This window comes from Hevea brasiliensis, chromosome 1, assembly GCF_030052815.1.
Source record: "Hevea brasiliensis isolate MT/VB/25A 57/8 chromosome 1, ASM3005281v1, whole genome shotgun sequence".
Taxonomy (NCBI): Eukaryota; Viridiplantae; Streptophyta; class Magnoliopsida; order Malpighiales; family Euphorbiaceae; genus Hevea; species Hevea brasiliensis.
In genome coordinates this window covers 121,223,965-121,247,125 of record NC_079493.1, presented here as the reverse complement: position 1 = coordinate 121,247,125, position 23,161 = coordinate 121,223,965, and the positions used below count along the sequence as shown (strand labels likewise).

At 34.3% G+C, this 23,161-nt stretch overlaps 1 protein-coding gene and 1 non-coding gene across 5 annotated transcripts in view; both read left to right on the top strand.

Moving 5' to 3' along the window:
• Positions 1-23,161, top strand: part of LOC110650630 (probable serine/threonine-protein kinase PBL5) — an 86,519-nt gene that overhangs the window by 16,575 nt on the left and 46,783 nt on the right. The window lies entirely within an intron of this gene.
• On the top strand, positions 10,659-10,765 carry LOC131169669 (small nucleolar RNA R71). The gene has a single exon (XR_009140565.1). It is a non-coding gene; the product is annotated as a small nucleolar RNA R71 (small nucleolar RNA).

Here is a 23,161-nt window from a genome sequence, read left to right as displayed (position 1 = left end):
TAAAGACCCATGCATGTGATGCACTCTATCTATTTCTAACTATTTAGGTCTAAGACTGCCTAAACCTCTGCTCTGATACCACTAAATGTGACGTTCCTTACCCACCCACTGTATAGCCGAGCAAGAAGTGCCACATTCAGTGCTGGAGCACCCTATCTTGTTTTATCATATCTATTGTAAGCTTTTAATATCATTTAAAAGTAGTAATCCATGTGTAGAATTTTTTTTATATAACTTATTTCTGTGGAGACCTGAACAGAGCCTCCCCTGTTTTATTAATATCTGGTGGGTTCCACTAATCACCTGTTAACATGTCCATATTCATTTCACACATTTCCATATCATATTCTCTTATATCATATCATTTAAATTATTTATGAGAGCTAAAAATGAAGTATCATTTATTGCATTCATATAGAAATTCACAGATAATAAATTACAAGTTTTCATTTCAATCTCAAAGTTTAATTACAAGTCCAAAATGAAATACATCATGACTAGACATAATGAACCAAAATACTAGTCTATACATGGGCCCTACCAAAATATAAAAGACCGGTGAGGTGACTCTAGACAGTGGCAGATCTGGTCAGAGCTTTGTCAGTGCACTACTGGTGCTGCTGCTGCGGCTGCTGCAACTGATCTCCAGTACCTACGCGATGAAAAACCAACGCGCTAAGTATAACGCGTAGTGATGCATAATTTATAATAACAATAATTTAACAATTGAAATAATATTTTCAAATCATAATTTTTGGGTCTTTTACATTTTTATTGCTCTTTAGAAGCAATTAACATTGTCGGGATCTTTTATGATTACTTATTGTATTTTAAGTCTTAATTAATTTTTATCAGTGCCCAAGAAACCTATAACAAATTATAAAAGTTGGATGCATGGGTGTATACTGATTAGACAATCATATGTCTATCCAGTATACGTCTGTCAGGCACGAGGCCAGCTATCGGGCACGAGACCCACTCTCAGGCTTGTAAAGCCAAAAATAAAGTAGGCACAATGGCCAGCAAGTAGGCATATAGCCTGTAGAACAATCATACCAGACATCTATTGTCAGTTCACGATTTTCTCGGTAGGCAGTACTGCTATCTGGAGTCCCTAATTGATATACCAATTTATCCAAACTAAATAAATAAGTCTAGGTATACTATGGGCAATTAAAATTTTTTAATTATTTTAACACTATTCACTGTTACTATTTTCTGGTATTGTTCAGTGATACCATTAATTTCATATTAATAGGACATTAGTCCCAATTTACATATTCATATCATTTTTAATATTTAATTAGCCTTATGAGTATTTTAATCATCATGTATAGCATTTTTCCCATGAACCTTTCTTTAGGTTCATTTTGATGTGTTATCTTTATCTAGGAATTTGACTAGGTTAGAATATCTATTTGGTCATACTTCCTTCATAACAAATGCTCCTCTATGTTTAAACTTGAATTTTAGTTTTTGAATCACTGAATTTGGGGTTATAGAACTCAAGTTATGGTCAAAATACCATAACTGGTCCCTTTGCCTCTAAGCTGTCTAGAATTTTCAATCCCTGGTCAATAAAATTTAACCAGTCATTTGATCATTTTATGGTCATTTTTAGACTTAGGTTCCTTCACAAGATATATCCCTCTATGTCTTAGGGACTCCCAGGTAAAATTTCATAATTTTTCAAGCTTGGTATAGTGAGTTATAGTCAATGTATTAACCTGGACTCTCAATCCTATAAAGGCAATAACCAAACTTCAGAAAAGTATGTTTGACCCTCTTTTTAGGGTCTTTACACTTAGAATTTGGAAAGGTGTCTAAATCAATGTTGTAGCCCTAAGTATCATGTTTCCAGATCGTATTGGCACATCTCAATTGGAATTTCCTAATAGGAGTTATGGCCAAATGAACACACGGGTATTAAATGGCATTCTGGGTTCCACTTAACATTTTCCAGATTTCAATTCCTAAATTTTAGCTAATATTTTCCCTAGGATGCAGTGGTTTCTAGAGCTTGGTCAAAACATAAAAATTGTTGTGCTATATCTTATAAAACTTTTGGCACTAGTTTCACTCAATTTGCAGCTTTCGAGACCAAGTTATGGCATTTTTTCCAAAACTGGTCAAGCATACCAAAGGAATAGTATTTTGGACAATTTCTGGGTTGGCAGTTTTAGTGACTCAACTTGTGCTAACAATTTAATTTGGTTAAAGGCAAAACTGGGTCAAGTGGTCTTCATGAAAAGTGTAGCCCTATGTCTAAGCATTCCATTGATGTAAATTTTAGGTCATTTGGACCAGTATAGAGAGAGTTATGACCAAATGAACACGTACTATTCTTTTGGTCATTTTCTGGGTTTCAGTGTTTGGTCATCTGGGTTTGGGCAGAGAATTGATCATGATTTTGGCAAAATTTGGACATTGTGTCTACATGAAAAATGGGCTATTTTGAGTCAATTTTCACCTCTAATTGGCCTCATACCAATTGGAGTTACACATTTTCATTTATGGGTCAATAAACCCACTAGACTCATTGAGTCCAAACCTACAAAAAATTGAACACTCTCAATATCTCAATTCCTTCAACTTCCTTACTTCAATTTGCATACAATATACTTCCATAAGCAACAATCTCAACTCAATAGGTCAATTTCAACATTTACACCAAGTCCTCAAGCATTTACACAAACCCTAGTTTTCAAAGTTTTAAATTTTCACAAACACTACACAATCAAACACCTAAACATTTCAACTCATCACACATTCTCATGGAACCATTTTTCATCACTTAAAAGCAACAAACTTCAAGTTCCATGGCTGCCAAAAATTCAAGGGTTCTTTCCTCTAGATTTTCTTTTTGTTTTAATTATATTTATGCTAGGCTAAACATGCTTTTCATGTTTAATAAAGAGAAGAAAAGGGATTAGAGCACTAACCTTACTTGAGCTTCCTTAATTTCAATTTTCTTGCTTCCAATGGGTGTCTATAGCTTTCTTAGGGTGTGGAGAGTATTTTTTGTGAACTGGGCTATGGGTTTTGGTGTGTGGAAGCTTGAGAAATCAAGCTTGGAAGCTTGACAACAATGGAGGAAATGAGGGACTATGGGGGCCGGCAATACAAGGGAGAGAGAGAGAAAGAGTGGAGAAGAAGATGGTGTTTGGTGGCTTTTGTCTCTTATGGCTATATATATATATATATATTTATATGTGTGCTTAAATTGTTTTAAATTTTCATAAGCTTTTCTTTTCTTTTCCTTTCCTTTCTTTTCTTTTCTTTTCTTTTCTTCTTCTTTCTTTTCTAATTCAATTTATAAAGTTTTAATTCATACTAACTATTTTAATTCTCTAAATTTTTAATTTGACATTTAGGTCAAAATTCATCTTTGAGGGTGAAATGACCAAAATGCCCTTAGTAGTGCATATTGGGTTATTTTTATTATTTTTGTACCAATTTATAAATTCTCTAAATTTTAATTTATTTTTCTCTATATTTTTCCTATATTTTCTTAACATTTATTTCTTCAATTTATGACTCATCACTATAGTCTAGGTGTAGTTCCACACATTTTGACTGTCCGAACAGACATTAGTCGTCGGAACAGTAAAATATACGGACTACCTATGGTGAGAGCATTACAGCTCGGTTGTGGTTTCGCATTGTTCGATTGTAGCTTGATTTTCTGGTCCATGTGGCTTGGCACCAAAACCCATCCATTCTATTTATACTAACAAATTATAGAGATGAATGTTTTGACAGACAAAATTGGCTCCCCTCAAAGCTTTTCTCTTCTCCTCTCTACAGCAGTTTTAAATATAATTAGTTTCTAATTCAGATAAGAAATACAAATAAGAGGGAAAGATGAGAGAATTTTAATGATTCATCGACATTATTTTGCTTCGCATTTAAACATGGTGAACCTTCAGATAATATATGACTGAACCATGCATGTTCAGTAGATAGAACTGTACAATGATTCACTTATTGTCATTATTTAAAAGGAAAAATGTTAAAATACAGTTAGTATTAATTTATCCCTAAAAAAGTTAATTGTCATGGCGTTGGATTGGGAAACAGCACTCCATCGGACGGGGAGCTCTCATAAGTCACAGCGAAGGGAGCTCACGAATAAATGGCGGAACGCGGAGAGAGAAAACATTCAACGCGTAATTTCTGTGCACTTGTTTGCGTTTTTCTTTTGTCACGTATAGCGTATCTGTTGAGGTAGTGGGTGTAGAATAGGCTTTGAGGCGTGATGAATTACTATCTTTAAGGTATTAATTACCCCCACTAGATTACTGCAAAGTTATGGCAATATACCTCTAGATTACTGCAAAGTTACTGGTATAGATATAGGTTGTAACAACCCTGATGGAACCTGATGCTCAGCCTTAACCTGCTGGCATGTCAAACATCTAGTCACAAAATCACCAATCTCTTTCTTCATTCTAGGCCACCAATAATGTGTTTTTAAGTCTTGGTACATCTTGGTACTTCTTGGGTGAATAGCATGGAAGCTACTGTGCGCCTCTTTCAAGATATTCTTCTTCAGTTCCTCATCTCTTGGTACACATATTCTGCCTTTATAGTACAGGCACCCATTTCCTTTCAACTCATAATCAGTCTCCTTCCCCTCTTGAGTTCTGCCCATAACAGTTAGCAACTTTTCATCCTTAACTGTGCTTCTTGTATTTGCTGTAACAAACTTGGCTTTACACACAACTCAGCCAAAAATACCCCATCCTGTGCTAAAGACAACCTAGCATTCAATGCTCTCAAAGCCATCATGGACTTCTTGCTTAGGGTATCAGCCACTACATTTGCCTTCCCAGGATGGTAGTCGATTAGACAGTCATAGTCTTTAAGGAATTCAATCCATCTCCTCTGTCTCAGATTGAGTTCCTTCTGAGTTGGCAAGTACTTTAGACTCTTGTGATTAGTGTAGAAGTAACACTTCTCACCATATAGGATGCCTCCATATCTTCAATGCAAATATTATTGCCGTCAATTCCAGATCGTGAGTCAGGTAGTTCTTTTCATGTGGCCTTAGCTGTCTAGAAGCATAGGCAACTACTTTCCCTTCCTGCATTAGAAGACACCCAAGTCCATTGTGAGAGGTATCACTGTAGATCACATAGTTTTTCTCTGACTCTGGCTGTGTCAACATTGGAGCTTCTGTAAGCATAGCCTTCAGCTTTTCAAAGTTGGTTTGACATTTATCATTCCAGTCAAACTTTGCATTCTTATGCGGTAACTTAGTCAGTGGGACTGCTATAAGGGAAAATCCCTTCACAAATCTCCTGTAGTATCCAGCTAACCCCAAAAAGCTTCTGACTTCTGTTACATTTCTGGGAGGCTTCCATTCAACTATTGCTACAATCTTCCTTGGATCTACCCTGATTCCATCTGCTGACACAATGTGTCCAAAGAAGGATATCTCATCCAACCAGAAGTCTCACTTGGACAACTTAGCATACAACTGCTTTTCCCGTAGTGTCTGTAGTACTACTCTCAGGTGTTCATTATGCTCTTCCCGGTTCTTAGAATATACCAAGATATCATCTATAAAGACCACAATAAACCGATCCAAGTAGGGATGAAAGATGCAGTTCATTAGGTCCATGAAAGCTGCTAGTGCATTTGTCAGCCCAAATAGCATCATTAGGAACTCATAGTGTCCATACCGGGTCCTGAAAGCAGTTTCAGGAACATTTGTCTCCTTCAACTCTCTCAGTTCAGTAGGTGCCATCCTATATGGAGCAATGGACATCGATGCAGTACCCGGCATAACCTCTATGGCAAACTTCACTTCTCTATCGGGTGGCAAACCCGGGAACTCTTTCGGAAATACATCTGGAAAATCACATACAGTGGGGATCTCCTGCATGCTTGGGCTAGTCTTCCTGGTGTCAACCTGATGGGTGTCGAATCCACCAGAAATTAAATTAACTAAAATCACCAAGTATGAAATATTTTTTGCAGTAAGTGGTGATTCCAGGTCGAACCCTAAAGACTGAATTATTAAATTTCATGCGCTTGTGTAATGGAAAAGAAGCAAAGGTTGGGGGGATTAATTCACAATCCAAAGAAGAAATAAAAAATCAGAAATTAAGAACTAAAATTAAATATGAAACTCTCGAATTAAACAAACTTCAGTCCAAGGTAATTCTCATTCTAATGCATTGATTTGATCATAGACAAAAGAAATACAATTATATCTTATTGAATACTTAACGTAGATTTACCAAACAGCGAGGTAAACCCCTGACTTCCCTATACTCATCAATTCGAGCTCAGCACTCTTATTGACTCTAATTATTAATTGAATTGGTATTAAGCAATCTTCATCAAATTAATAACTACTTTAAGAATAGGAAGTAGTTAAGCTGAACAATAATTTATAAAGCATAAATCATTTAATTCACCCTATTATTTCCTTAGGTTATTATCGAAAACTGGGATCATAATCAATAAAACCTAATTGCTACTCATGTTCAATCTTACATAACAATTACAGATTATGAAGATGAACTAGTAATTGACCACATCAAACAATTAACTAATAGGCATTTTTAACAAATCATTCAATAGATCAAAGACAATGAAATCAGAAAACAATAGATATTCAAAAAGATATAAATTAAATTAAGAACTTGATCTCACAAATCATGCAAAAGAACTTAGATCCCTTGAACTGAATTAAAAACTTAGCCACTCATGTTCATGGCTCACAGAAAAATAAAGAAAAATAAAGAAGAAATCAATCTAAAAAGAGAATGGAGAATGAAAGCTTTCAAATGGAGAACGAAGGTCTGAATTGGGATGCTCTTAGCTGTTGCCCAAAGACGTATTTATACTAACAAAAACCTAATCCCAAAGATAGGAACCAAACCAAACTAGGAAAAGTTTTGAAATTCAAGATGCAGATTTTCAGCCTGCATTCACGTTTTTAGAATCAAGGCAAATTTTCAGTGACTTTCTTTTCGAATCTACCTCTGCCCTCTTCAAGAAAGTTGTAGCTCTATTTCTTAGCTTTCCAACGGGTACTCATGGACCCAAATCCGAGGTCTGCAACCCAAGTTATGGCTCAAAAACCGAGACTAGTTCAGTCAGACGGTCCAGCCCATTGTGACGACTTCATTGCCATTTTTAACAATTAAAATGGCCTCATCTCTCATCTAGCCCTTCATAGAAGTTGTAGAGGTGGCTCTTAAGGTTCAATTGGCCTTAGCCTTGCTTCATTTAGACGTCTGAAACTCCAGATACAAAATAAATACTGAAACTGGTTGTGACCCATCGAGTCTGGGCTTTTGCAATAGATCCATAGCTCATTTTGTCAACCTTGGAGACTGATTTGGGCTTTGGTCCCTCTTTATCATTTGAAGTGCTCTATCTTAGCTTTTCAATGGATTAAACAGTAATCAATTTGGAGACCCACAACTTTAGAAACACCTAAAAAATATAGCAAATGTCAAATGCTGAAAATTTCTCCATTTAACACAATTATTCCACAACTATCTAAAAATATGCTTAAATGATAAATATATTTTAACCAACTGAATTAAACATAAAAACACACTAAAAACACTAAATGTGATGAGAGTAAAATTAATAAATTATACACTTATCAAATTCTCCCACACTTATTTTATGTTTGTCCTCAAGCATGACTTAAACTCTCAATCAACTCCACTTAGAAGTTCCTTAACTTCACCTTATCACAAAATTCTCTAACAAAAGATTAAAAATTTGAAAGAAGAGGCAAGTAATAACCATCACAACAAATTTCATCAACACCATACCAATATATCAACAATTTTCCAACACAAACAAAAGGCTTGAAATCAATTAAGCTCACACAATTAAAGTTTCATAAAATTTTAAGTCAATACACACCAAAACACAATGCTAATTTATCAAGGCACAACCATTATAGTTCGTTGCAAATCTTAAAAATGTCTTTTTTTTTATATATATTTGAAATTGGTACTTCTCTCTTATCACAGTTACTTTTTTTTTTTATTTCAACCGTCACCTTCAGAAAAGTACCTTGCTCATATCCTAGCTAGCTTTTGGCTTGAGAATCGACATGGGGTTCATAAAGACCCCTGGTTAGTTTGCTAAAATAGCGGAGCAATTTTCAAGTTCAACCATTTATTTCCCCTAATTTATGCATCTACATATTATAAAGTGCCCTGATAGATTAAACAAAGTTCTGAAATATGCATGACACTAGTTTAAAGCACACATAACTAATTATTTCAATATTAAATTAAGCCTAAATGATTTATGAAGGAAAAAAATTGCTCTATGGTATGTAGAAGAGGGAAAAATCTATCATTAAAGTTACTATTACCTTGCCTAAAATTTCAAAAATTCAATCTAAAATAGAAAAGTCATTTCAAGGACAAAGCACTTCTCTTCGAGAGTTAATAAAGAATCATGAATCAAGCTTATGAGAATAAATTTTATTTTATTTTATTTTATTTTTTATTTTTTTTAACAATTAAAAAGATTGCAGCAATAAATTTCTCCTCCCCCACACTTAAAATTTACATTGTCTTCAATGTAAAGCCCAAATGCAAAAGAAAAGGAAAAAAAATGTTAGAAAATAAAATAAAGTAAGGGAAAGAAAACAAATCTGATTGCGGCTAACAAGCCACCCATGGGTTGCCTCCCAAGAAGCGCTTTTGTTTATCGTCGTTAACTCGACATGACAAAGCTCCTTAATCCACTGAATTCTCCTGAAACCCCTCATAAAATGGCTTGAGTTCATGACCGTTGACCTTGAACACTTTGTTAGTTCCTAAACTTTGAATTTCAACTGGACCATAAGGAAATACATTAGTAACAACAAATGGTCCAATCCAACAAGAACGCAACTTACAATCATCAGCTTTAATAAGAAATTATACAATAAAACTTTTTGCCCAATCACAAACTGCTTCCTTAGTTTATCATGGAATGCCTTTGTCTTTTCTTTATAGATCCTAGAATTCTCATAAGCCTTAAGGCGAATTTCCTCTAATTCATGCAATTATGATTTTCTTTCTAACTCATCCTCAAAAACATCCTGCACAAATATATCAACAACATTAATAGAAAAGACAGAATGATCATCAGCAGGATACTTCATGACATCAAAGATATTAAATTTGACAGTCTCTCCATCAAACTCCATAGTTAAGGTACCATCATCCTCATCAATTTTTGTCTTGGCAATTTTGAGGAAAGGTCTTCCAAACAAAATCAAAGCGGACTTTGATGTGGGAACACTATCCTCCATATCCAGAATGTAAAAATCTGTAGGAAAAATCAATTCTCTAACCTGCACCAACACATCCTCAACTACTCCAAATGGGTAAGCATTAGAACGATCAGCTAACTGAATAATGACACTGGTTTCTTTCAAAGGACCCAAATTTAAAGTTTGAAAAACTGAATTTGACATAACATTAATAGATGCTCCTAAATCTGTCATTGCACGTTCAAATTTAGAATCACCTATTCTGTAGGGAATAGAAAACGAACCTAGATCCTTACACTTAGGGGGTAATTTTCGTTGAATTAATGCCGACACATTTTCTTCCACACTGATCTTCTCATTATTCCTCAACTTGCGCTTTGTATTGCATAATTCTTTGAGGAATTTAGTATACCTGGGGATTTGTTTGATCGCATCAAGTAAAGGTATATTAACCTTCACCTTCCTGAAAGTCTCCAAAATTTCTTTCTCTTGTTCTTCTTTCTTCGTTTTGGCCAACCTACATGGGAATGGAGGAAGAACAGAATTATTAACCTTATTCAAGTTAGGTTCAGTATTTACCTCAACTTCAGGAACTTTAGACTCTTTTGCTCCTTGCTTTTTCTTTTTCATTGGCTCATGTGGAGTCTGATTATCAACTTCTTTCCCACTTCGCAACAGTATCGCACTCGCATTTTCTCTGGGGTTCATGACTGTTTGTGATGGAAGCTTTCCAGAACCTTGACCTTCCAGCTTACTCACAGATGAGGCTAACTGACCAATCTGCCTCTCTATATTTTGAATGCTATTTCTGGTCTCCTGTTGAAACTATTGAGTATTGTTAGCCAAAGCCTTAACAATTTCATCAAGTGACATACTTTGATTTGAGGGAGGTGGAGGTGGTAGATTCACTTGTCTCTGCTGCTGGTAGCGGTTTTGCACCGGTTGATTCCCATAACTTAGATTGGGATGATCTCCCAATCCTGGATTATAAGTATTAGAAAAGGGATCATACCTGTATTGTGGCTGTCCATAATTTCCTACTGCATTAACATGTTGCATTGATTCATCCTCTTGTAATGCAGGACACATGTCAGTAGCATGACCTGAACCCGAATAAATTCCACATACCTTAACAGTTTGCATTTTTCCTACAGCCAATTGCCTCAACAAAGAAGTTAAATCAGAAATTTGTTTCTCAAGGGTAGATGTACTTACCTCATTAACCTTCATGGGTGAGTGATCCATTCTCATTCCAAACTGCTGAGAATTTGCTGCCATGTTAACAATCAGCCTCCTTGCCTCTTCTGGTGTTTTGTCAACCAAAGCTCCTCCACTAGCAGTATCTATCATACTGCTGTCCATTGGTAGAAGTCCCTCATAGAAATATTGAATCAACAGCTGCTCACTTATTTGATAATGGGGACAGCTTGCACACAGCTTCTTAAATCTCTCCCAATACTCATATAAACTCTCTCCATTGTACTGCCGGATACCACAAATTTGTTTTCTTATGTTAGCAGCACGGGAAACAGGAAAATACTTCTCCAAAAATATCTGTTTCATTCCATTCCATGAGTTGACAGATCCAAAAGGAAGGTAATACAACCAATCTTAAGCTGTGCCCTCCAGTGAGAAAGGGAAAGCTCGAAGTTTGATTTGATCCTCTGAAACTCCTTGAGGTTTCATGGTGGAATGCACAACATGAAATTCTTTTAGATGCTTATGTGGATCCTCACCTGCAAGACCATGAAACTTAGGCAATAAATGGATTAGTCCAGATTTCAACTCAAAAGCAACATTTAAAGCAGGGTATTGGATACACAAAGGCTGTTGGTTTAGATCAGGAGCAGCCAACTCTTTCAAGGTTCTAGCAGTAACCATGGTCTCGTTTTCGAAACTTGACTCTGAATCCGAATCCGAACTTAGCTCCTTTGGAGATTGGACTCCTTCAGATGTACTTGGAATATGCCTAGCTTTCTTAGCCAATTTTCTCAACTGTTTAGCTATTTTTTCTACTTCTGAATCAAAGATCAACTCACCAGATTGAGAATTTCTTGTCATAAACCAAAAAAAAAATCAAAGTAAAAACAGAAAAATGCCTTAAAACACTAGAAAACAATCGAATTTGGCCTCAAGAGGGTGGGGCCAAGGAATCCTATGGATTGATTGGTCTTGATCAGAGCGTCGTTTCCTTCAAAATAGGTATGGGCCGCCCTCCAAATTCAACCAAAATCCTTAATGAACAGTAACACCGTAAATTTTTTTTTTTTCAAAAACCTAAAAATAGCACAAACAGAATTAATAACAAAATATCCTAACACCAAAAATACAAATTCCAATAAATTTCAGTCCCCGGCAATGGCGCCAAAACTCTTGATGGGTGTCTAATCCACCAGAAATTAAATTAACTGAAATCACCAAGTATGAAATATTTTTTGTAGTATGTGGTGAATCCAGATCAAACCCTAGAGACTGAATTATTAAATTTTGTGCGCTTGTGTAATGGAAAAGAAACAAAGGTTGGGGGGGTTAATTCACAATCCAAAAAAGAAATAAACAATCAGAAATTAAGAACTAAAATTAAATATGAAACTCTCGAATTAAATAAACTTCAGTCCAAGGTAATTCTCATTCCAATGCATTGATTCGATCATAGACAAAAGAAATACAATTATATCTTATTGAATACTTAACGTAGATTTACCAAAGAGCGAGGTAAACCCCTGACTTCCCTATACTCATCAATTCGAGCCCAGCACTCTTATTGACTCTAATTATTAACTGAATTGGTATTAAGTAATCCTCATCAAATTAATAACTACTTTAAGAATGGGAAGTAGTTAAGCTGAACAATAATTTATAAAGCATAAATTATTTAATTCACCCTATTGTTTCCTTAGGTTATTATCGAAAATTGAGATCATAATCAATAAAACCTAATTACTACTCATGTTCAATCTTACACAACAATAACGGATTATGAAGATGAACTAGCAATTGACCACATCAAACAATTAACTAATAGGCCTTTTTAGCAAATCATTCAATAGATCAAAGACAATGAAATCAGAAAACAATAGATATTCAAAAAGATATAAATGAAATTAAGAACCTGGTCTCACAAATCATGCAAAAGAACTTGAATCCCTTGAATTGAATTAAAAACTTAGCCACTCATGTTCATGGCTTACAGAAAAATAAAGAAAAATAAAGAAGAAATCTAAAAAGAGAATGGAGAATGAAAGCCTTCAAATGGAGCACGAAGGTCTGAATTGGGATGCTCTTAGTTGTTGCCCAAAGACGTATTTATACTAAAAAAAACCTAATCCCAAAGATAGGAACCAAACCAAACTAGGAAAGGTTTTGAAATTCAAGATGCAGATTTTTAGCCTGCATTCATGTTTCTGAAATCAAGGCAGATTTTCAGTGACTTTCTTTCCGAATCTGCCTCTAACCTCTTCAGGAAAGTTGTAGCCCTATTTCTTAGCTTTCCAACGGGTACTCATGGATCCAAATTCGAGGTCTACAGCCCAAGTTATGGCCCAAAAACTAGAATTGGTTCAGTCAAATGGTCCAGCCCATTGTGACGACTTCATTGTCATTTTTGACAATTAAAATGGCCTCATCTCTCGTCCAGCCCCTCATAGAAGTTGTAGAGGTGGATCTTAAGGTTCAATTGGGCTTGGCCTTGCTTCATTTGGACATCTGAAACTCTAGATACAAAATAAAAACTAAAACTGGTCGTGACCCATCGAGTATGGGCTTTTGCAATAGATCCATAGCTCATTTTGTCAACCTTGGAGACTGATTTGGGCTTTGGTCCCTCTTTATCATTTGAAGTGCTCTATCTTAGCTTTTCAATGGATTAAACAACAATCAATTTAGAGACTCACAACTTTAGAAACACCTAAAAAATACAGCAAAGGTCAAATGCTGAAAATTTCTCCATTTAACACAATTATTCCACAACTATCTAAAAATATGCCTAAATGATAAATATATTTTAACCAATTGAATTAAACATAAAAACACACTAAAAACACTAAATGTGATGGGAGTAAAATTAATAAATTATGCACTTATCACAACCACATGTGCTAAGAAAACCTCATCGTCATTTATTATCAATCTCCTGGCTGTTGTGGCTGAGATATGATGGTGGAAAGATAACCCGTTCCTTCACCCACAACAGTAATCTCATCCCCATCTACTGTTTGTAGTGACATCCTCTCTAGCCGACAATCTACCATTGCCTGATGACGCGATAACCAGTCCATACCCAATATCACATCGAACTCAAGGAATGGTAGCTCAATCTAGTCAGCTGAAAACTCATACCCTTGTATTTTTAGAGGACAACCCTTGTAGACCTTTTTCACTATGACACTATGGCCTAAAGGGTTTGTGACTTGTATGTCCTCCTCTAGCTCCTCTACTTGTACCCCTCTACTAACTGGTGGTGTGATACACACATATGAATGTGTGAAACCCGGATCAATCAATGCACATACTAGTAGGTCATAAAAAGAAAATGTACCTTTAATGACATTAGCTGGTTCTGGCTCATCTTGAGCTCTCATAGCATAAGCACGTGGTGCTACCCTAGTCTCCTGCCTCTGCACTGTCTCTACAGTAGGCCTCTGTGATGTACCAGCTGTTTCAGGCCTCGCAGGTCTCCTACCCCTCTGTGCTGCTGGGGCAGACCTCTCTAGCTGAGGTGGAGTAGTGGGAGCACTAGTGTTCCTCTGTGGACAATCCTTCAAGAAGTGATCCGTAGACCCACATCTGAAACATCCACCCATCAATAATCTGCCCTCTCCTCTATGGGGTCTACCACAATGTAAACAAGCAGGTGGTGGGACTGATCCCCATGTAGCTGCACTAGGTGAACTACCCACTGATGCACCAGACTATCCTCCTCCTCTCCTTGGAGCAAACTGAGACTTCTGTTTCTTGCCTTGACCCTGAGTCTGACCCTGAAACTCCTTGGGCCTCTTACTACCCGTATATGCTGAACCGGACTGACTAGATCCAGAACCCCTCTTGCATTGCCTATCCTTTCTGGACTGCTCTTCATTTCTGACTCTCTCCACATCAAGGGCTGATGCTACCAATAGAGAGAAATCTGTGAAGTGGTGAGATGTCACTATCAACCTGATGTTGCCATTCAGTCCGTCCTCAAACCTTCTGCATTTATCTGTTTCTGTGGGCATCAACTCCAATGCATATCCTCTGAGTCTCAAGAATTCCTGCTCATATTCAGAGAATGTCAGCTACCTCTATCTCAATGCCAGGAATTCTCTCCTTCTGGCCTCTAAGTACACATGACTGATGTATTTCTTTCTGAATTCAGCCAGAAAGAACTCTCAGGTGATCTGTGCAGGCTGTACTACTCTAGATACTGTCACCAACCATCTATATGCATCCTCCTGTAGCAGTGACAGAGCACACTCCAACTGCTGTTCTAGGGTGCAGTGCAACTGCTGCAATACCCTCTCTGTCCTCTCCAGCCAATACTCTGCTGCTGCTGGTTCATCATCCCTATTACCTCTGAAGTCAATTGCCCCATACTTCCGTAGTCTCTCTAGTGGAGATCTGTGTATAGGTTGTAGCTGTGGAGGTGGAGGTGGCTGTACAGGTGGTTGTGGTGGTGGTGGCTGTGGCTGAGGGATGGCTCCAGCGACCTGATGGAACAGATGTGTCATCTATTCATAGAAGGCCTGCTGTGCCCTACTCACAGTACCTCGAGATGACTCCGCTCTAATACCACTTCTCCCCCGACTAGGAGCAGGTGCGGGTGCGTGACTCTCTAGTTCCTCCACTATCAGTCCTGGAGGTTCATGCTCTGAAGGTTCATATGCCATCGATCCTATAAAATAGACAAAGAACAGATCTACATTAGTGTCACCTCGACTCTATTTAAAGGCCCATGCATGTGATGCACTCTATCTATTTTTAACTATTTAGGTCTAGGACCGCCTAAACCTCTGCTTTGATACCACTAAATGTGACGCCCCTTACCCGCCCACTGTATAGCCGAGCAAGAAGTGCCACATTCGGTGCAAGAGCACCCTATCTTATTTTATCATATCTATTGTAAGCTTTTAATATCATTTAAAAGTGGTAATCCATGTGTAGAAATTTTTTTTTTTATAACTTATTTCTGTGGAGACCCGGACAGAGCCTCCCCTGTTTTATTAGCATCTAGCGGGTTCCACTAATCACATGTTAACATGTCCATATTATTTCACACATTTTCATATCATATTCTCTTGTATCATATCATTTACAATTATTTATGAGATCTAAAAATGAAGTATCATCTATTGCATTCATATAGAAATTCATAGATAATAAATTACAAGTTTTCATTTTAATCTCAAAGTTTAATTACAAGTCCAAAATGAAATACATCATGACTAAACATAATGAACCAAAATACTAGTCTATACATGGGCCCTACCAAAATACAAAAGACTGATGAGGTGACTCTGAACAGTGGCAGATCTGGTCATAGCTCTGTCAGTGCACTACTGGTGTTGCTGCTGCGGTTGCTAGGACTGATCTCCAGTACCTACGCGATGGAAAACCAACGCGCTAAGTATAATGCTTAGTGGTGCATAATTTATAATAACAATAATTTAATAATTGAAATAATATTTGTAAATCATAATTTCTGGGTCTTTTACATTTTTATTGCTCTTTAGAAGTAATTAACATTATCGGGATATTTTATGATTACTTATTGTATTTTAAGTCTTAATTAATTTTTATCAGTGCCCAAAAAACCTATAACAAATTATAAAAGCTGGATGCACAGGTGTATACTGGTTAGACAGCCATATGTCTATCCAGTATACGTCTGTCAGGCACGAGGCCAGCTGTCGGGCACGAGACTCGTTGTCAGGCTTGTAAAGCCAAAAATAAAGTAGGCATAATGGCCAGTAAGTAGGCATATAGCCTGTAGAACAATCATACCAGACATATATTATCAGTTCATGATTTTCTCGGTAGGCAGTACTGCTATCTGTAGTCTCTAATTGGTATACCAATTTATCCAAACTAAATAAATAAGTCTAGGTATACTATGGGCAATTAAACATTTTTAATTATTTTAGCACTCTTCACTATTACTATTTTCTGGTACTGTTCAGTGATACCATTAATTTCATATTAATAGGACATTAGTCCCAATTTACATATTCATATCATTTTTAATATTTAATTAGCCTTATGAGTATTTTAATCACCATGTATAACATTTTTCCCATGAACCTTTCTTTAGGTTCATTTTGATGTATTATTTTTATCTAGGAATTTGACTAGGTTAGGATATCTATTTGATCACACTTCCTTCATAACAAATGCTCCTCTATGTTTAAACGTGAATTTTAGTTTTTGAATCACTAAATTTGGGGTTATAGAACTCAAGTTATGGTCAAAATACCATAACTGGTCCCTTTGCCTCTAAGTTGTCCAGAATTTTCAATCCCTAGTCAATAAACTTTAACCAGTCATTTGATCATTTTATGGTCATTTTTAGACTTAGGTTCCTTCACAAGATATGTTCCTCTATGTCTTAGGGACTCCCAGGTACAATTTCATAATTTTTCAAGCTTAGTATAGTGAGTTATCGCCAATGTATTAACCTGGACTCTCAATCCTATAAAGGCAATAACCAAACTTCAGGGCAGTATGTTTGACCCTCTTTTTAGGGTCTTTATGCTTAGAATTTGGCAAAGGTGTCTAAATCAATATTGTAGCCCTAAGTATCATGTTTCCAGATCATATTCGCACATCTCAATTGGAATTTTCTAGTGGGAGTTATGGCCAAATGAACACACGGGTATCAAATGACATTCTGGGTTCCATTTAACATTTTCCAGATTTCAATTCTTAACTTTGGCTAATATTTTCCCTAGGATGTAGTAGTTTCTAGAGCTTGGTCAAAACATAAAAATTGTTGTGCTATGTCTTATAAAACTTTTGGCACTAGTTTCACTCAATTTGTAGCTTTGGAGACCAAGTTATGACATTTTTGCCAAAACTAGTCAAGCATACCAAAGGAACAGTATTTTGGACAATTTTTGGGTTGGTAGTTTTAGTGACTCAACTTGTGCTAACAATTTGATTTGGTTAAAGGCAAAACTAGGTCAAGTGGTCCTCATGAAAAGTGTAGCCCTATGTCTAAGCGTTCCATTGATATAAATATTAGGTCATTTAGACCAATATAGAGAGAGTTATGACCAAATGAACACGTACTGTTCATTTGGTCATTTTCTGGATTTCAGTGTTTGGTTATCCGGGTTTGGGCAGAGAATTGGTCATGATTTTGGCAAAATTTAAGCATGGTGTCTACATGAAAAATGGGCTATTTTGAGTCATTTTTCACCTTCAATTGGCCTCATATCAATTGGAGTCACACATTTTCAGTTATGGGTCAATAAACCCACTAGACTTATTGAGTCCAAACCTGCAGAAAATTGAACACTCCCAATATCTCAATTCCTTTAACTTTCTTACTTCAATTTGCATGCAATACACTTCCATAAGCAACAATCTCAACTTAATAGGTCAATTTCAACATTTACACCAAGTCCTCAAGGATTTACACAAACCCTCGTTTTCAAAGTTTAAAATTTTCACAAACACTACATAATCAAACACCCGAACATTTCAACTCATCACACATTCTCATGGAACCATTTTTCATCACTTAAAAGCAACAAACTTCAAGTTCCATGGCTGCCAAAAATTCAAGGGTTCTTTCCTCTAGATTTTCTTTTTGTTTTAATGATATTTATGCTTGGCTAAACATGCTTTTCATATTTAATAAAGAGAAGAAAAAGGATTAGTGCATTAACCTTACTTGAGCTTCCCTAACTTCAATTTTCTTACTTTCAATGGGTGTCTATAGCTTTCTTAGGGTGTGGGGAGTATTTTTTGTGAAGTGGGCTATGGGTTTTGGTGTGTGGAAGCTTGGGAAATCAAGCTTGGAAGCTTGACAACAATGGAGGAAATGAGGGACCAAGGGTGGCGGCAATATGAGAGGGAGAGAGAGAAAGAGTGGAGAAGAAGATGGTGTTTGGTGACTTTTGTCTCTTATGGCTATATATATATATATATGTGTGTGTGTGTGTGTGTGTGTGTGTGTGTGTGTGTGTGTGCGCTTAAATTATTTTAAATTTTCATAAGCTTTTCTTTTCTTTTCCTTTCGTTTCTTTTCTTTTCTTTTCTTTTCTTCTTCTTTCTTTTCTAATTCAGTTTATAAAGTTTTAATTCATACTAATTATTTTAATTCTCTAAATTTTTAATTTGACATTTAGGTCAAAATTCACCTTTGAGGGTGAAATGACCAAAATGCCCTTAGTAGTGTATATTGGGTTATTTTTATTATTTTTGTACCAATTTATAAATTCTCTAAATTTTAATTTATTTTTCTCTATATTTTTCTTATATTTTCTTAACATTTATTTCTTCAATTTATGACTCCTCACTATAGTCTAGGTGTAGTTCCAGACATTTTGACTGTCCGAACAGACATTAGTCGTTGGAACAGTAAAATGTACGGACTACCTATGGTGAGAGCGTCACAGCTCAGTTGTGGTTTCGCATTGTTCGATTGTAGCTTGATTTTCTGGTCCATGTGGCTTGGCACCAAAACCCATCCATTCTATTTATACTAACAAATTATAGAGATGAATGTTTTGACAGACAAAATTGGCTCCCCTCAAAGCTTTTCTCTTCTCCTCTCTACAGCAGTTTTAAATATAATTAGTTTCTAATTCAGATAAGAAATACAAATAAGAGGGAAAGATGAGAGAATTGTAATGATTCATCGACATTATTTTGCTTCGCATTTAAACATGGTGAACCTTCAGATAATATATGACTGAACCATGCATGTTCAGTAGATAGAACTGTACAATGATTCACTTATTGTCATTATTTAAAAGGAAAAATGTTAAAATACAGTTAGTATTAATTTATCCCTAAAAAAGTTAATTGTCATGGCGTTGGATTGGGAAACAGCACTCCATCGGACGGGAAGCTCTCATAAGTCACAGCGAAGGGAGCTCACGAACAAATGGCGGAACGCGGAGAGAGAAAACATTCAACGCGTAATTTCTGTGTACTTGTTTGCGTTTTTCTTTTGTCGCGTATAGCGTATCTGTTGAGGTAGTGGGTGTAGAATAGGCTTTGAGACGTGATGAATTACTATCTTTAAGGTATTAATTGCCTCCACTAGATTACTGCAAAGTTATGGCAATATACCTCTAGGATACAACAAAGCCTGAAATCTGCAGACAGCAACTCCTGAAGATTTCCCTTAAGAACTCTTTATACGAACCATTTAGAGTGACTAGAAGAAAAGAAGAAGAAGTAGAAGTAGTATATATCTGGATTGAAAAACTCATCCATATTTATAAAGAATGAAAAGTTATGGCACATTTTCTAGATAAACACATTTATCTATCTCCAATAGATATAATTGTTTATGTAAAAGACATATTTATTTATTAACAGACACATATATAAATAGTTGTGACTGTTTGTATATAATAAACATGTCTGTTTATTAACAGACACTTATACAAACAGTTGTAACTGTTTGTATAGAATTGACATGTCTGTTTATTAATAAACATATTTACTTATTAATAAACACATCTGTTCATAATTTATTTATGGAAATTACAATAAGATAATTATTTTATTTTACACATATACGTGCCAAGTGCCATAATAGAATAATATATATATATATATATATATATATATATATATATATATATATATATATAATTCTATATATATTTCACTCTTGTCATTTTTTTACTTTCTTATATTTTAATAATATAAGAATTTTTTCTTTCTATACTATCTAACATACAAGCTATTTATAACAGTATCAGGTTGAGAAATGTTATGCTTTGTCTGGCAGTCGCAGACCATCGGCAATCGTGTGATCACGTGCCCATGCCTTTTTTTAATTATTATTATTAATATTTCAAACTGCAACTTGCATTACAATTGGTATTAATCATCACTGTAAGTCTTATTTATTTGTATTTAGCAAAATAATAATTTTTATTTTAATAAAATAAAATTTCTAAAAATGTGTTTTATTTAGTTATTAGAGACCTGATTGATAGCTTATTGACTTCTAATAATTAGGTCAATTCATTTGATAAAATTGAAATACTAGCAATTTTAAAGTGTTGAAATGTTGAATAGTTGTTGATTTTAAAAGCTCCACACTGAAACTTTTTCTCATTAGTGAGTAGCTGTTTTGATTTTATTTTTATTTTTTTATTTAATATATATTTTTAAAATTTTTTTCATAATAAAAAAGAGCTTTTCAAATTAATTTTTATAAAATATAATTACTTATAAAAATTAAAGAGTAATAAATAAATATTATAATATTTTAAGTATTGGATGAAATAATTGCATTATTTATATATATTCACAGGCAAAAATTATTTATTATAAATATAAAAAAACAAAGTTAAAAATAATTTATTATTGTTATTATTCTATACTTATTTTTTTATAACAAATTAAAGAAAAATTAACATAAAATAATTTAATTTTTGGTTTACCTATTTGCTATTAATATAAAATTAATATTAAAAATCTAGTAAAAAAATTAAATTACAATCCAGACAACACACAGGTGTAAGAAGAGAAAAATAGAGTTAAAAACTTAAAATTAATAGAAAAAAATATTAATGCATGTAGAAAAATAAAATTAATAATATAATATAATTTTTATTTAAATTTAATTTATATAAAAACAAAATATAAAATATATTCTAAAATTTATTTATTAAATATATGAATTATATATATTTATATTTTAAATTAATAATAAATTCAATCTATGTAATAATTTCTCTATAATATAAATATGGTTAATAACTCCACCATATGCAACTCCACCATAGGACATGATCTATGTATTATAAAATGTGGACTTTCGGATAACTCTCAAGTCTCATTCATTGGAGACAAGCAAAATATTTAAAGACTTTTATATATTCAAATTGCACATTTATTTTCTATCGTTCACATCTTCCAACTACCTACTGCATATATAATATATAATAGTAGATTAATTAATTATATTTATTTTGAAGAATAATTATATATTTTTTATTATTATCTATTAATTAACATTTTATCACGATTTAATTTTAAAATTAGATTGTCATTAAAATTTGATAAGAATTAAAATAACTAAGGCAGATAATCGGTAATATTGCACTTTTCTAATTAAGTATAATATAACTTATTAATTTATTTTTTAATTTATTATATTTTAAATTATATTATGTATATTATTATTTTTTGTAATTTAATAACAAATTCACTTTTTAGAAATTAATTTAAATATCAAACATATTTATATTATATTTTTAAGAAGTAAAATATTTTCAACCAAATGAGAACTAAAATCTATAATAAGCTTTTATCAAAGAATTGATGTGGCCCAACCGCAAATGCATGGGTCGTACAAGTAATATAGAAAAGATATCGTTCCCACGAAAAGTTATGTTAATGATTGAATTTTTTATATAAAAATTAACTAATTTGAATTAATTTTGAAATTCAAGCAATAGATTGATAGAAATTGAGGTGTAAAATTTATATATGCAAAATTAAATATCTAATTACCAATATGAAGATTCAACTAAATTCGCAAAAAATTAAAATAAGCAGATTGAAATATGGCAAGAATTAAAATAGCAAACAATTAAATTCGATTAGAAATTAACAATAATAAAAGGGCTATTCCGGCGTTTAGAATTTATATTCAAGTTATTTTGGGATTTTTAAATTAGTTATCCAATCTTATGGAAATTATGAGTTTTAAGAAAATTAATTCATAAATCCTTTGAATACTCTTTTGAGTGAGACAAAGAGTGCCTTAATCAATCTAATCTATTTTCGTGGAGTTAAAATTAATCAACACCCATTAAGTTCCTTAATTAATATGTAAATCCTCATAATCCCGAGTCTATTTTTAGATCTAAGTTAATTAAGTCTAATTTCTGGATTATCTATCACAAGGTTTTCTCTTTTCGGTGCTTCAACCATGGATTAAAAACAATACTTAATGGGATCCTACACTAAGCATGTCATTAAGTACACGAGAATGGGATAAAACCTCATTAAAACCACAAAATATAGATTACTCAATCAAAATCCATAAAATATCTCAAATATTACATCCCAACTCCAGAATCTATGAAAAACTACTCACTATCCATAATGATTACAAGAAATTCTGAGTAAATATGGAAATGAAACTTGAATCTATGCTAAGAACTGAGAAACCCAATACAAGAAAGATAGAAAATAGAGAAGAAAGAAAGAAAACTCTAAATCTGGTTTAAAAATGGGAAAGTGACATTTCTCTCCTCTGTTTTTCTGATGTTTCCCACTGTTGCTGCTCTCTTTCCTTCTTTTCTTCTTTTTTTCTTCTCTTGAAATGAGATAAGGACCTATTTGTATCCTTTGACAAGTAGCCCTAAAAATGGTATGTGTGAGGTGAAGTTCATGTGGGAAAATCTTTCTGCCAGCTCATTATGAAGAGTTGCACAAGTTGTGCAAGTTTCTTATGCAGATTCTATGCAAAATTGGTGGCTCCAGGTACTTCTCATGATGTTGTATAAGCTATACAGATTGGTTGTGCAGTTTTTTTCAAGTTTTGGAGTCTTCTATGAAATTGCATAAGTTATACAGTAGCTTATGCAGTTTTTGGCAGGTTTAGGGCCTCTCTCCATGAAGCTGCATATGCAAGGGATGGGTCAGCATAAGTTATGCAGTGGCTTATTCAAGTTTCGGCCAAAGTGATTGTCTCCTCCGTGAAGCTGCATAAGCAGAGTGCGAGACTGCATAAGT